This window comes from Gekko japonicus, unplaced genomic scaffold (assembly GCF_001447785.1).
Source record: "Gekko japonicus isolate JY-2015 unplaced genomic scaffold, Gekko_japonicus_V1.1 scaffold871, whole genome shotgun sequence".
NCBI classification, from domain to species: domain Eukaryota; kingdom Metazoa; phylum Chordata; class Lepidosauria; order Squamata; family Gekkonidae; genus Gekko; species Gekko japonicus.
This window is the reverse complement of record NW_015160863.1, coordinates 116629-131821: the sequence shown is the minus strand read 5'-3', so window position 1 is coordinate 131821 and position 15193 is coordinate 116629.

Genomic DNA, 15193 nt, shown 5'->3' with positions numbered 1-15193 from the left:
ATCCCTTCCCCGTGAAATTGTGCCTCTAGTTAGGTAATTAACTACATAAGTAGTGCATTGTAAACCGCTCTGAGACCCATTAGGGGTCGTGGGCGGTATACAAATCACATGTAAATAAAATAAAAAAAATCAGCATGGTACTTTTTCTGTTTGCCCCTACTGACCACTCACAAAAACGTCATAACTGAAACTGCTTGGTCACTGCTACTAGAGGTGTGATGGATGGGGGGAACTGAGGCAATGCCTGCCTTACTAACCATCCACCATAGTCAAAGGGGACCCTTAATTCCTTTTCTGCCTTCTAAAAAGCTGTCTGTATCCAAAATGGAGATCCCCTTCCAATTGTGCAGATACTGTGGCATAGCCCTGTCCTACTAACCTTTGTGAAATTATGTTCCCCAGGGGTTATTTCTTAGAAAAAGAGGTGCAGGAGCTCATCTGCATAACTCATCTGCATATGCCACAGCCCCTGACAAAGGGCAGGCATGTTTAAAATGAGTTAAGGCATATGCAAATGAGTTTAAATCCCCTCTCCCATAGTCTCTCGGCTCAGGGGAGAAGGCAGGCATGCCCGCCTCCCTGTCCTTCCCATCTCCAGCCAACCTGCCAGGGCTGTGGGGCACCTGGAGAATATCAGGCAGGGAACCCAGGCATTTAAATCCCCGCTCCCTGAGTCTCTCCATGGGCGAGGGGTGGGGCCTGGGCTCCTTACTGCCGGAGCACTGCTCCGGGGGCGCTACAGCAGGAAATGACCTCTTATGTCCCCCAAGTAGTCATATGAGGATGCTCGTTAGTTAAAATGTTAAAAGTCTTGAAAGAAATCCTAATCATGGATTTCTCACATCAGTGAACACCCAAATTATTCCTTCCCTGTTAATAAACCATAAATCAGGCATCTATAAAAGACAGATGAAGCCATGTCACTATTTATAAGACACTCTCTGTGGGTGGTTCCATACTGGGGCCATTTGCTGCAGTCAAGCTGTTGCTGCATATGGATGGAATTGCAAGAGAGAATCCAAACACTGATAGGAAATGGTGCTTTTGAAAGAACTGACTTTCTAGATTCTCCTACCATACTGTGGGGTCAGTTCCATTATGATAAAAAAATTCATTCCCCCCCCTGTTTACTAATATTGACAGAACTATACTTCTATATACTTTGTGTGTGTGTGTTTATACACACCCACACATGCATGAACACGAAAGCTTATACCTAGAATTAAACTTTGTTGGTCTCAAAGGTTCCACTGGACTCAAACTTTGTTCTGCTGCTTCAGACCAACAAGGCTACTCACCTGAATATAACTCCCCAGTTTGAGTGGATCAGTGCTTTTACATCATGACATGAGGCACAGCACGTAGTGGTAGAATTGTATCTAATTCACAGTGGTGTAATAGTACCAATTTCCTTGTCTTTTTTTAATAGTGACCTCAGCTAGCAGCTTGGAGGTAGACAACTGGAAGCATGCTTTCTGACATATACCAAAAATATAGGTCCTCCTGAGAAAAATGTGGTAGCACAAAGACTGTCTACATAACTAGAGGGATTACATTTCTGTTCTGCACAACCCACCTCCCCCAACCAAAAATCGCAACAAACCATCTGTGGCAGAATGTGCCTGCTTTGACCTGCAGTCCCCGGTTCCACGCTTTCCTCCTAGGGGTTCCCAACTCCCTGGCCTGAAGGGGCTTTTCTTTCACTTTCAGGGTAGTGCGCCACCACCGCCTGCCCCTTTAAAGCAATGTACTGCTGGGAGGGACAGGACTTCGAGCTCCTTTTCTCAGTTCTGAAGTCTTACCTCTGTATCTCCCAGTCATAGAATGTGGATAAAAACAAAGCGGTAGTGGGCCTTTGTTAGGTAGGGCTTCTGATTGAGCACTGAAGATCTGATTGGTTGTGTTGTATTGGCTTTTAAAATGTTGTATTGGTGGCAGCTGCTACCACAGCGCAAGGGTCTTCACTTACTTACTGAAGGTAATCTAGGCAATCATTCTTCATTTTTTAATCTCTCTTTTTTTGCCATCAAGTCAAGCTGACTTCTAGCAACCCCTGGTGGGGCTTGAAGGCAAAGGGATGTTCAGAGGTGGTTTGCCATTGCCTGCCTCTGCGTCACAACCCTGGTATTCCGAGATCTTCCGAGACCTGAGCTATCCAGGTCAGAGTGGAAGCATTCTTTATTAACATCTTTTTGGAAAAAAATATTTCTTTGGTCCTGTTAGTATGTTACACTTTGATAAAATCTTTTCACGTGTATTTTTAAATTATTATTCTTAGGAATCATATACTACCCGCCTTGCCTGGAACAGATACTTTATATTTTTATGTGTGTTGTTATTATTTAGACCACTGAAGAAGTCCCTCAGGGCCAAAACATATTTGGTCTAGTGATTATTGTATGTGTAACCATTATTTGGGTCTGGGGATTATTGCATGGGTAACTTATAAGAACATAAGAGACGCCAATGTTGGATCAGGCCAAAGGCCCATCCAGTCCAACACTCTGTCGCACAGTGGCCAAAAATACCAGGTGCCATCAGGAGGTCCACCAGTGGGGCCAGGACATTAGAAGCCCTCCCACTGTTGACCCCCCCAAGCACCAAGAAGACAGAGCATCCCTTGCCCCAGAGCCCCTATCTATACCTTGTGGCTAATAGCCACAGATGGACCTCTGCTTCAACTTATATTTGTTGCTGTATGCAATGTATTAATGGATGTGACGTTACACCCACTACCTCTTTGTTTTTATCCACGTTCTGTGAATGTTCTTTTTAATTTATAGTTACTGTGCACTTTGCAATCAGTAGATATGTTTTGTTCTGTGTTTTAGCTGCTCGACCTTTTAGGTTCCTGAGGTAACCTGTGAATATGCAAGAAAATATTTTAAAGTAATATGTTCATACAGGGCTTTTTTTGTAGAACAATGTGGTGCTGTGATTAGAGTGTTGGACGGTGTATGTGTGTGTTAAGTGCTTTTAAGTCACTTCCAACCCTATAAATGAAATTCTTCCAAAGTGTCATGTCATTAATGGCCATTGTCAGGTGCTGCAAACTGAGAACCACAGTTTCCTTTATTGTCAATCAATCTCATGCTGAGTCTTTCTCTTTTTCTACTGCCTTCAACTTTTCCTCACATTCAGGGGTCATTTCCTGCAGGAGCGCACAGGAGCGGAGCTCCAGCAGTAAAGAGCCCAGGGGGTGGGCACATGCAACAAGCCCCACCCCCTGCTCCCAACAGCCCTCAATCAGAGCAAGAAGGAGCCAGGTAAGTTAGCGAGCGCCCGCCCCCCCGCGCCCAGTCCAAAACAGTCCAGTGGCACCTTTAAGACCAAGTTTTATCCAGGTACCAGCTCTCCCTCCTCTGCGAGGACAAATCTGCATTCCCCCCCCCCCAATAGTTAGCAATCCAAAAAGGTCCAGTGGAGTCTAAGGGGTGGGTGTTGCCTTCTGACACACTTCCGGTGATGTCAGGGAGTGTGACATATGCAAATAAGTCATGCTAATGAGTTATGCTAATGAGCTCCTGCACCTATTTTTCTACGAAATGAGCCCTGCTCACATTATTGTCTTTTCCAATTACTCTTGTCTTCTCGTTATGTAACCAAAATACAATAGCCTTCATTTAACCATTTTAGCTTCAAGGGAAGGTTTAGGCTTGATTTGATCTACAGCACATGTATATATATATTGCAGTCCATGGTATCTGTAAAACTCTCCTCCAACACCACATTTCAAAGGAATCTACTTTCTCCTGTCAGCATTCTTCATTGTCTGACTCTCACACCCATGCCTAGTAATGGAGAATACTATGACATGAATTAACTGGATCTCAGTCACTTAAGGATCTTTTCTAGCTGCTTCATGGCTGCCCTTCCCAGTCTCCTTCTGATTTCTTGAGATCAGACTCCATTTTGGTTGATGATGAAGCCAAGGAATAGAAAAACTTCAACAATTTCAGTTTGTTCATTGTCAGCCTTAAAGTTCTGTAATTGTGTCAGACTAGGAGACTTTAATTCAAAATTTTACTTACCCATGGAATTCACCGTGTCACCGGGGAATTAATAATAAAATAAAGGCACGGAGAATAGCCAAAGACATGAAACAACAAGGCATCAATATTTTATTTCTTCAGGAAACTTTTTTTAAAAGTGGAGAAAAGGCTCTGCCATCCAACTGGTACTCCTCCCAATTCTTGGCGCATGGAACATCCAAGGCTAGAGGAGTGGCAATCCTTATCTCAGCCAATACGAATTTTAAAATGGACACTATAGAGAAAGACACAAAAGGAAGATACATATTTATAAATGGTCTCATAAAGAACCAACCAATTACTCTTGCCTCCATATACACCCCAAATACTAATCAATGCAAATTTATAAATGAAACACTGAAGAAATTAGATAAATTTCACACGGGTCCAATTCTGTTGGGAGGGGATCTAAACTACATAATGAACTTAACGCTAGACAAGTCTCCCCCACAAAAATCAAAAAAAGAGCCCAGATGGAACCAATTAAAATTAATTCTACAAAAATTTGATCTACACGACATCTGGAGAATCCATAATGACTCTACTAGGGATTATACCTACTATTCTCCGCGCCATAAATCGTACTCAGGAATAGACTACATCTTAGTCTCAAGACAACTTATAAACCTCACAATCTCGACAGCCATAGGCATTAAAAAATGGTCTGACCACGGGCTCTTTAAAAAGTTATGGCCACCGCCGCTGTTCTTGTGGCAGCTGCTAGGCCCGCGCAGGGAGGGGAGTGGGGCAAAACGTTCCCTTGCCTCCCTGAACCCCGGGGTGGTGGCCTTGGACTCATAGGGGCAAATTCCACCTCTCACGTGAGAGGTCATCCTGGCTCCCCCAGCTCTCGGGAGGGGCTCTGTAAAATGTTATGGCCGCCACCGCTGTTCTTGCAGCAGCTGTGAGGCCCGCACGCTGGGGGGGGGGGGTGAAACATTCCCTTGCCTCCCTGAGCCCCAGGCTGGTGGCCTTGGACTTGTAGGGGCAAATTCCACCTCTCGCATGTAGGTCATTCTGGCTCCTCCAGCTCTCGTGAGGGGCCCACATACAAGGAGGACACCATATGACTTGTTCTTCTGTAAATTTCTGGGAGTGGTGATGTCAACATGTGGGCTACAATGTGGGCTTCTTTCACATGATCCACAGTTTCTCATATTTCCCTGACAGCACCAGAAGATGTGGGTGGGAAGCAGTCCCACACCACTGATACAGCAAGCAAAACCTGGGAGAGTGGTTGTCCTATAACAAGATTTTTGTTCTTCCTGTTAGCCAACTTCTGATTGCATCACTGTGGACTACTGCAATGTGTTGGTTACCTGTGAAAACTTTCCATCATATGGCAGCTAGACCACTTGCGGGGTGTATCTTTTAGGGAAAATCTGAGCCAAATGTTGATGCAGACTACATATCCCGAGTTCAGGTTGCCTGAAGGACCGCTTTCTCCTGTCTGTACTTCCTTGCACACCAAGGTCATCCTTGAAGGCCTTAATGCCCCCAAAATATTGAAGTTGGGAATGCACACTGGAGAGAGGGCCTTTCTAGTCCTGGCACCTGCATTGGGGAAATTTCTCCCTAAATAGGCTCACCGGGCACCAAATTCATATTTTTGTAGGCACCAGGCAAAGACATTTTTATTTCCCCATCCATTTTGCATACCCTCCAATTGGTTTCTAAATAACACACCTCCTGTGTTGGTCCATTGTTGTAAGCTCTGTAGATGTTTGATGCTGGCTTTCTATTTTTGACTGTTTTTCTTTTTTTAATTGCTAGATAGCTGGTCATTTTTAGGCTCTTCTTTTGGTCTGATATTTGTTGGGTTGGGGTTGTTTTGTTTTTAGGGGGTGGTGTTTTATTTATTTTATTCAGTTATTTTAAATTTAATAATTTACCTTAGTTACAGGTTCCATAGAGAGGGGTAAAAATATTTTAAATAAATTATCCAAGGCACAATGTTGAAGACATAAGAAAATGAAGTAGACATTTTTCAGATTTTTGAAAACTGGGTTGGTATTAGATTCAAGTGAGTAGCCATGTTAGTCTGAATCAGTAGAGCAGAGTTTGAGTCCAGAGGCACCTTTAAGATCAACAAAGTTTTATTCAAGGCATTAGCTTTTGTGTGGATTGGTATTAGTTTCTTTGCTCCCTTTAGCTCCTTTTGGAAGGACATCAAAGATCTTGTTGGACTCCACTTTATCTTTATCTTTGTCTGTCACCGGGAAACAGTGTATTGTATCTAAATGTTTTGCTATCGAGAGCTCTTTAGGTTCTCTGGCCATGTCTGCATCCCCCACATTGACTGCTGATGAATTTTTTTTCTCTATACACAGTATAGCCAGTGTGGCATAGTGATTGCTATCGAGAGCTCTTTAGGTTCTCTGGTCATGTCTGCATCCCCCACATTGACAGATGATGATTTTTTTCTCTATACAGAGTATAGCCAGTGTGGCATAGTGGTTACAATGTCAAACTAGGATCTGGGAGACCCAGATTCAACTTCCCACTTTGCCGTGGAATCTTGGGTTGGAACACTTTCCCTGGAGGAGAGAAGAATGATATGAATCCATTGAGAGACAGGGTGGGGGAGAAATGGGAAAGTAAATAAATAAGGATCCTAGGCTATGGTCACACACATTAAATACTTCACTTTCAATCCACTTTTCAACTGGATTTTTACTGTGTGAACTGGCAAAATCCAGTTGGAAAGTGCACTGAAAGTGGATTGAGCCCTTGTCTCCTTTCCAGCCCTTTCGGTCCTACTTCACTTCCTACTCGTGATGAAGGCAACAAAATTGCATAAATTCTCCTCAAGGATTCATTTTTACATTTAAAAAATAAAGTTAATGTATCCATAACCCCTACCCATTATCGCCTAATGTACAAACATTGCCATTGCAATCCTTAATAGGTCTACTCAGAATCCCAATCAAGTTGATTCAATGGGGCTTACTCACAGGAAGGTGTTCTTAGCATGGCACTGTAAGAGACAATGTGGTGCTGTGATTAGAGTGTTGGACGGTGTATGTGTGTGTTAAGTGCTTTTAAGTCACTTCCAACCCATGGCGACGCTATAAATGAATGTCCTCCAAAGTGTCATGTCATTAATGTCCATTGTCAGGTGTTGCAAACTGGAGGAGAGAAGAATGATATGAATCCATTGGGAGACAGTGTGGGGGAGAAATGGGAAAATAAATAAATAAGGATCCTAGGCTACGGTCACACACACTAAATACTTCACTTTCAATCCACTTTTGAACTGGATTTTTACTGTGTGAACTGGCAAAATCCAGTTGGAAAGTGCACTGAAAGTGGATTCAAAGTGGATTATTTAGTGTGTGTGAGACCACAGCCCTTGTCTCCTTTCCAGCCCTTTCGGTCCTACTTCACTTCCTACTCGTGATGAAGGCAACAAAATTGCATAAATTCTCCTCAAGGATTCATTTTTACATTTAAAAAATAAAGTTAATGTATCCATAACCCCTACCCATTATCGCCTAATGTACAAACATTGCCATTGCAATCCTTAATAGGTCTACTCAGAATCCCAATCAAGTTGATTCAATGGGGCTTACTCACAGGAAGGTGTTCTTAGCATGGCACTGTAAGAGACAATGTGGTGCTGTGATTAGAGTGTTGGACGGTGTATGTGTGTGTTAAGTGCTTTTAAGTCACTTCCAACCCTATAAATGAAATTCTTCCAAAGTGTCATGTCATTAATGGCCATTGTCAGGTGCTGCAAACTGAGAACCACAGTTTCCTTTTGAGTCAATCAATCTCATGCTGAGTCTTCCTCTTTTTCTACTGCCTTCAGCTTTTCCTCACATTATTGTCTTTTCCAATTACTCATATTCTCGTTATGTAACCAAAATACAATAGCCTTAGTTTAACCATTTTAGCTTCAAGGGAAGGTTTAGGCTTGATTTGATCTACAACACATGTATATATATATATTTTGCCGCCCATGGTATCTGTAAAACTCTCCTCCAACACCACATTTCATAGGAATCTACTTTCTCCTGTCAGCGTTCTTCATTGTCCGACTCTCACACCCATGCATAGTAATGGAGAATACTATGACATGAATTAACTGGATCTCAGTCACTTAAGGATCTTTTCTAGCTGCTTCATGGCTGCCCTTCCCAGTCTCCTTCTGATTTCTTGATTGCAGACTCCCTTTTGGCTGATGATGAAGCCAAGGAATAGAAAAACTTCAACAATTTGTTCATCGTCAGCCTTAAAGTTCTGTAATTGTGTCCGACTAGGAGACTTTAATTCAAAAATTTACTTACCCATGGAATTCACCGAGTCATCTTGGGTCAGTTATCACATTTCAGAATAATTTATCTCTCAGGGTTGTTGGGAGGAAAAATGAAGGGGATGGGAACCATCTACACAACTCCGAGCTTCTGGCAGAAAGGGCAGGCTAAAAGGGATAAATGAAATAAAGGCAAATTAATTGCAGAGACTTCAAGACGCGGTTTCTTAGTAAGGGAGGGGACTAAGCTTACCACTTCATAAATGAAAGCTGGTGTGTGGGGGGAGCATATGAAAAATCTACAAGTATTTTCAGCTACATAAACTCCATTTAGTATTGTAAAATCTGAAAACCCATGGGAGAAAGAACAGAAGACAGATCATTCCTTTTTTTTTAAAAAAAAGACTGTAGCCATAAAACTCTAGGACTCAGGAGAATACCTTCCCCACTCAGTATCACCAGCAATAAATCACTAACAATAAAAACTGTATACAAACAAGAGACATACTGTTACCTTAAGCGGTTGTGAGGGTCTCCTGAGTTTGTTGGGGAATTAGCCAGGAAACCCAATGTGAGATGGGGTAATCAAGCAGGATCTCCACCTATGTACGGGCATTTTCCCCTCAGTATAACTCTCAAAATGAACCATGTTGTGATTAATGAAATTGTTTTTATTAAAGAGAATAAAAATAATTATTAATTGAAGAGCACTCTAACACACATACAAGTTCAGAAAATAAATGTGGTAGCTTCATAGAGACAAAGAAGGGAACTTATTCTATGGGACTTTATATTTACCTATCCAAGGAACAAAGATTCGAGAAGGAGGATGAGCTAAATGAACCAGCATCTCACTCCTGGCAGTGTACCCAACCTTTGTGTTGGAGGGTATAAATTAGTGGATGTCCAGATACACATACACATTACTGAACAAAGTGTGTCTGGTAATACCCCTTGGAGCAAGACATGATTGCTCCTAGAACAATGCTATGATGTTTATAGTGAAACATTGTTGTCTAAGCAAGGAAGCTTCATAACATTCCCAGGCATTGCAAGTGAAATGTAACATTCATGTGAAAAGACTGTTGTGTTTGGTGACCTCTAATTGCCAGGACAAGACAACCAGCAAACAAAGGATTATGGGATTAAAATGGTTTTTACTAGGCATTTACTTAGGATGGCCAGGTAGGGAAAAAGTCAGGCAAGGTAGGGAATTGGTTAGATTTACTGCCCTTTCTGAGAAAACGATCTTCGACACTAATGGATTAAAAGCGGGAAGGGGCCTGCCAAAAACCAGACCTTTGCACCTTTAGGATCAGTTTTTCAGACTGGCCTCTGGTCAGTGTTTGATGGTACACATTCCATGTGACTGTAAAACCTATTTTGATCTATTATTTGCAGACCAGGGAAGAGTCTTGAATGAGTGACCCTGTGAGATGCTAAGAGAGGGAAGCTTGCTTGTGTCACCTGTTTATAGGTACCAGGCTCATCCTTCCAAGGGAGGAAGGGTCCAGACCTAACAATATGGAGAACCTTCATTTAGAGCACATTAAGAGTGGATTACAGGACCAAAAGATGACACACAGGCTGGATCCGGCAGTGGAACCTCCAAGAGTGGAACAGAACTTCTGTTGGTGGAGGAGAGGATTTTTGCAGGTTTCTCTCTCCCACCAGAGACCCCCATTTCATACTCCTGTACTATGCATATTATTACCTACTTTGAAATCAACATGCATAGGAGCAGGCATGGGCTGCAGTCTCTCCCTCCACTTACGTGAGATTGACAGCTCATGAGCATGGAGTTTATGTGCATAACCAGTTACATGTGCAAGTTTCCTTTCCTTGATCAGGAGCCCTGCTTTTAAAATGTTCCTATGAGTTTGTAGCCCACGCACATACACTTGCTGTGCACATAGACTCCATGCTCATGATCCAGGGATAATGCAAAGGTGGGGAGTGAGGTCAGCTCACTTGTGCCCACACCCCTGTACATGCAATATTTCAGTGTGCAGTGTCATGGGTAGAGGATCTCTGAGCCCCACCTGCAAAAATTCTGCAGTGGGAGGAGGAAGAGGAGGAAAAGTCAGGTTCTGCCCTTTCTACTCCATTTATGCTACTTAAGGTTAGAATAGAACCAATGTCTGTAGCAATACAAGTCAGGAGTGTGTAACCCTACTCCCTCCTTTGAATGTGGTCCATTAAGAAACTTAACTTCTTGAATACCAGAATCAAAGCTAGATTTATTTGTTCACCTGAGATCCAGAATCCATTTTAAGGGTTTAGAATGGCCAGTTTTTCACTCAGTATCATTTAATTTTCTTTCTTACTACAGCCTCCCACCTAGTTTTTGTCCATGCAGGTCCCATGTTCCCCAGAATAGCCTTTTGGGGAGGCGTTAAAGGGGATCCTGTCTCCTTTTTTACCAGGGGTGAAGCTGGTTGGATTCAGCCAATCATAACATTATACACATATAAGGTACACTGATGGATTTAGGGGTCTTAGGTTTGTTCTTGTTGGTATGCATTTACTACAGGGGTGGCCAAACTTGCTTAACATAAGAGCCACATAGAATAAACATCAGATGTTTGAGAGCCGCAAGACATGAACAAATATTACACACATGTTTTTTATTGAAACATAGGCCAATTTGTTTTTTATTAACATTAAACGAGAGTGCCAAGAATAAAAACAAAAGGGATAAAAACAGATATAATTTTAAATTAAAGTTGCTTTCTTTCTCTGCTCCCCCCCCCACCTCAAGCTTACCCAGAGAAGGGAACACTGGCTGTGGAAGGGAACACCCGACTGGGGAGCCATGCCTCCCCTTCGCTTCCCTAGCCACCCTGCTGCTGTTGGAAATGCATGTGTTTACAAGGTCTGACAATTCAGTCATTATAGGGTTAACTTGTTTGCCTAGTATTGCTATTGTTTAGACTGACCTGGGAGGGATACCTGGCAGTAAGCCAATGGGGAATTAGCCCGGGAAAAGTAACTTCTGTTCTGATAAGTGATTGGTTGTTTGTTCCAGGTGACTTCCTTTCTTGGGGTCAAAAAGAAGGACAGATTCTCCATTATCTCTGTGTTAGTGTTGACTATAGATAGCTTAGAAAATGTAGCTGTTAGTGTTATGTTTATTTGTAGTTATCCCGTGTACCATTTACCCTTAGAAATAAAGGTTTTTAAAAGCAAAGAAATCTCTTCTTTCCAATAGAGCAAGATCCATTGATAGTCTGAGTATTAAACACTTTTGACTATTTTACAGCAGCTCGGAGCCACACAGTATGTGTGAAAGAGCTGCATGTGGCTCCCAATCCACAGTTTGGCCACCCCTGAATTACTATTTCCTTCTTGCAATCTTTATTTTTGGTGTTTCCAGATTGCATGCACCACAGGAGTAAAAGTAAAATAATAATAATAAAGGCTCCCAGATTTATCTATCTAGTATTCCTCATTCCCTCCAGAAACATCAGGGCAGCATATGTGGTTTGTCCTTCCTTGTTTAATCCTCATAACAACCCTATAAGGTTGGTTACACTACTACAGAGTGACTAGCCAAATTTTAATAGATGGCCATGGCTGGGTAAGGCCGAAGTTCAAACTGCACATCCCTACTCAAACTATACAGTTCTTACTATCCTTGTCTTCAACATCTATTGGGTGTAAACAGTGTTCTATTTTGGGAAGGGGATGTCTTATGGACCCCATTGCCTGAATGAGGAACAACAGCCAGAACACGTGTCGTGGAGACCCTGAGGACTGGGAAACAACACTGAAACAGCACTGGCTCACCAACATTTTGTATGCGTAAGTATTGCTAGTCTGCTGCATTTGAATTGATTTTGTAGCACACTAAAGGCTATTGATTGTGCTGAGTTACATTATGTAATTTGCCTTGATCCTCAGTGAGAAATATAAACACATTTTTGTGTGTGTTTGTAGAGGAAAGTCAAAGTAAAAATAGTTCAATAAAAATAACATTTTGGGTTGGTTCCAGCCACCATTTCACCCAATTTTGTCCAATTCTCCACCTTATTGCATCCCTTATCTCACATGGCTTTTCATGGAAGTCCCCTGATCCCTGACATGGCTATGATTGGTCAAAGGAGACCCCTCCAACTATATTTGAGTATTTGGAGTATTTGAGTATTTGGAGCACCGATTTTATTTTTTTACCAATTTTAATTAATTGTAGTACTCTGTATTATTGTATTTTATATTGTTTTATTGTTATAATCTGGCATTTTATGCCCTTGTTAGCCGCCCTGAGCCTTCAGGGAGGGCGGGATATAAATCCAAAGAATAAATAAGTAAATAAAATAAATTCCTCAATGGAGAAGCTTATTAGATCCAACCCATAGGTTCTAATTTGATATTACTCCGAGGCTTTCAAAATTTTAGTTTTATTCCAGCTAGTTTCTCAAAATGATCCATTTTAAACTTGGTTATTGGAGGGGGAAGGGATGATCAAAATGCAAATATCTGGGGACTATTTTAACTGTTTTGTAACAGTATATTTAAACCATTTTACAGAATGGCAACGTTCATCCTCCTACTACTTCAGGCTTTTAAAAAATTAATTCCAATGAAATCCTCTCCCACTGTTTCCCTGTTGACCCAGCAAACTTTCAGAATAATTGCTCCATGTCTCACACCAATTATGCTTGTCAATTGCTGCATTTACGAATTGCAGGGAAAGTTAGTCAGTCCACGTGGTGAGCCTGTTCCTTGTCTATACAGAAGACTTTTGTTTGCAAGAAGAATTGTTAAGTATTAAATGCTCTTGTTATTGCATCTATTTATAATCTGGGCTCTTTTTTTTGCCAAGGGCATATTCTTCCTGCATGAACCATAAAAATCACATCACTTAAGAACAATAATAATGTAATCAAAATTGTGCACACAGGCTATAATTCAGCAAAGCAGTGTGGCACCCACCATTTGTTTTTTCTTGGTGCCCATTTGCTTCTTCCCCCAAAGCATCTCTTCCTTAAATTAAAGGGCCAATCCTGGCTTTCTTTAATGTCAGTGGAGCTAGATATGCTTCAGAAGACTCTAGGAGGCATCAACTTTGGTGTCATGGTTAAGAGCAGTGATTCCTTCCTTCACATTGATTCTCCATTCCTTCACATGCAGCCAGCTGGGTAACCTTGGGTCACTCACAGTTCTCTCAGAGCTGTTCTCTCAAGAGCAGTTCTCTCAGAGCTCTCTCAGCCCCAACTACCTCACAGGGTGTCTGTTTTGGGGAGAGGGAGGGAAGGAGATTATAAACTGTTCTGAGACTCTGAGCAAAGGGTGGGGTATAAATCCAATCTCCTCCCCCTCCCCCTCCTCCCTGCTCCTTCCAGCACCCATTTAGGAGCAGCTGCCTCCGTCCTAGGAATTCTGGGCTTAGAACCGACATTTTATCATTGACACCTCACAGCAGCCATTTCAGGACTTGTCTCGCCTCCGATGGCAGCCATTTTGTGGCTGTGCCAACTACCCTTTTTCATCATTACAAAATCACCCACAGGCTCACCAAGTTTGGGGATCCTAGTGTTCAGGGCTGGTTCCGGGTTTTTGTAGGCCCTGGATGAGCCTGGTACCCCTTTCTCACTTGGGAAGAAAGACAGGGTACAAATAAAGTAAATCAACACAAATCTCAAAAGAACCCCAAGAACCCTGACCTGGATAGCCCAGGCAAGCCCAATCTCATCAGTTCTCAGAAGCTTAGCAGGGTCAACTCTGGCAAGTACATGGATGGGAGACCTCCTTGGAATACCAAAGATGGGAGGTTGGGGCAGGCCTTATTCAGCCACCTCTCTGAATATCCTCCAGCCCCCCCCATAGAGGTTAGTCACCAGAGGTCACCATGACTTCCAGATGCACACACACACACACACATGCACATATAAAAATACCAAAACATACAAAAAAGAATCCCAAGAGGTAGGTTAGACAAAGCTGTAGTGACTCAGTCAAGATTACACAGTGAGCCTAGATTAAGGCTGAGTGATGAATTTTTTTAAAAAACCTAGCCTTAAAAGTCCATGTCTAATACTATCATCAAGTGGTTCTCACTAACCACTTTTCAATTCCAGTATACCACATGCCATAGGTAAACCAGTGCAACGGCTGGTAATTACTGAACAACGTATTGCTACGACATGGAAAAGAATGTGATTGCATGGGGTTTTGTTCACACTTAGAATGTAAAAAAAAATTAGAACTCATGGGCCATGCCAGTTCATTTTAAAGAATTAAACAGAAGCAAGGCCAAGTAGCACCAAGTCATCTCAGCTCTCTGTCAGATTTTCACTATCAAAGGTATAGGCAGGGGTACCTGAATTCCTGGTCTTTACAGCACAGAATGAACATGCTAGGTCCCAGAGCAGAGTGATGGCCCCTGAAAGTAGCAGAAGTGTTTTGTGACTGGAATGACAGGTGTCGGAGTGGAAGAGTGGAATGACAGCCCCTGGGTGTAGAAGTGTTCTGGGACTGGAATGAAAGCCCTTAAAGTGGCATGACACCCCCTGGGAGCAGTAGAAGTGTTCTGGGACTGGAATGACCGGTCCAAGCGTGGAATGTTGGCCACTGTGAATTAAATCAGTGCTTTGCCCCTGTAATCACAAACCTTCGAGTAGAATGAAATACCTTACACTGATTTGAATCACAAGGGCCATCATTCTTTTGCTACCCCCCCAGGCACCATCATTCCACTCTGGGGACTGTTATTCCAGTCCCAGAACACTCATGCTACTTAATAAGAACATAAGAGATGCCAATGTTGGATCAGGCCAAAGGTTCATCCAGTCCAACACTCTGTATCACACAGTGGCCAGAAATACCAGTGCTATCAGGAGGTCCACCAGTGGGGCCAGGACATTAGAAGCCCTCCCACTGTTGTCCCCCCCCCAAGCACCAAGAT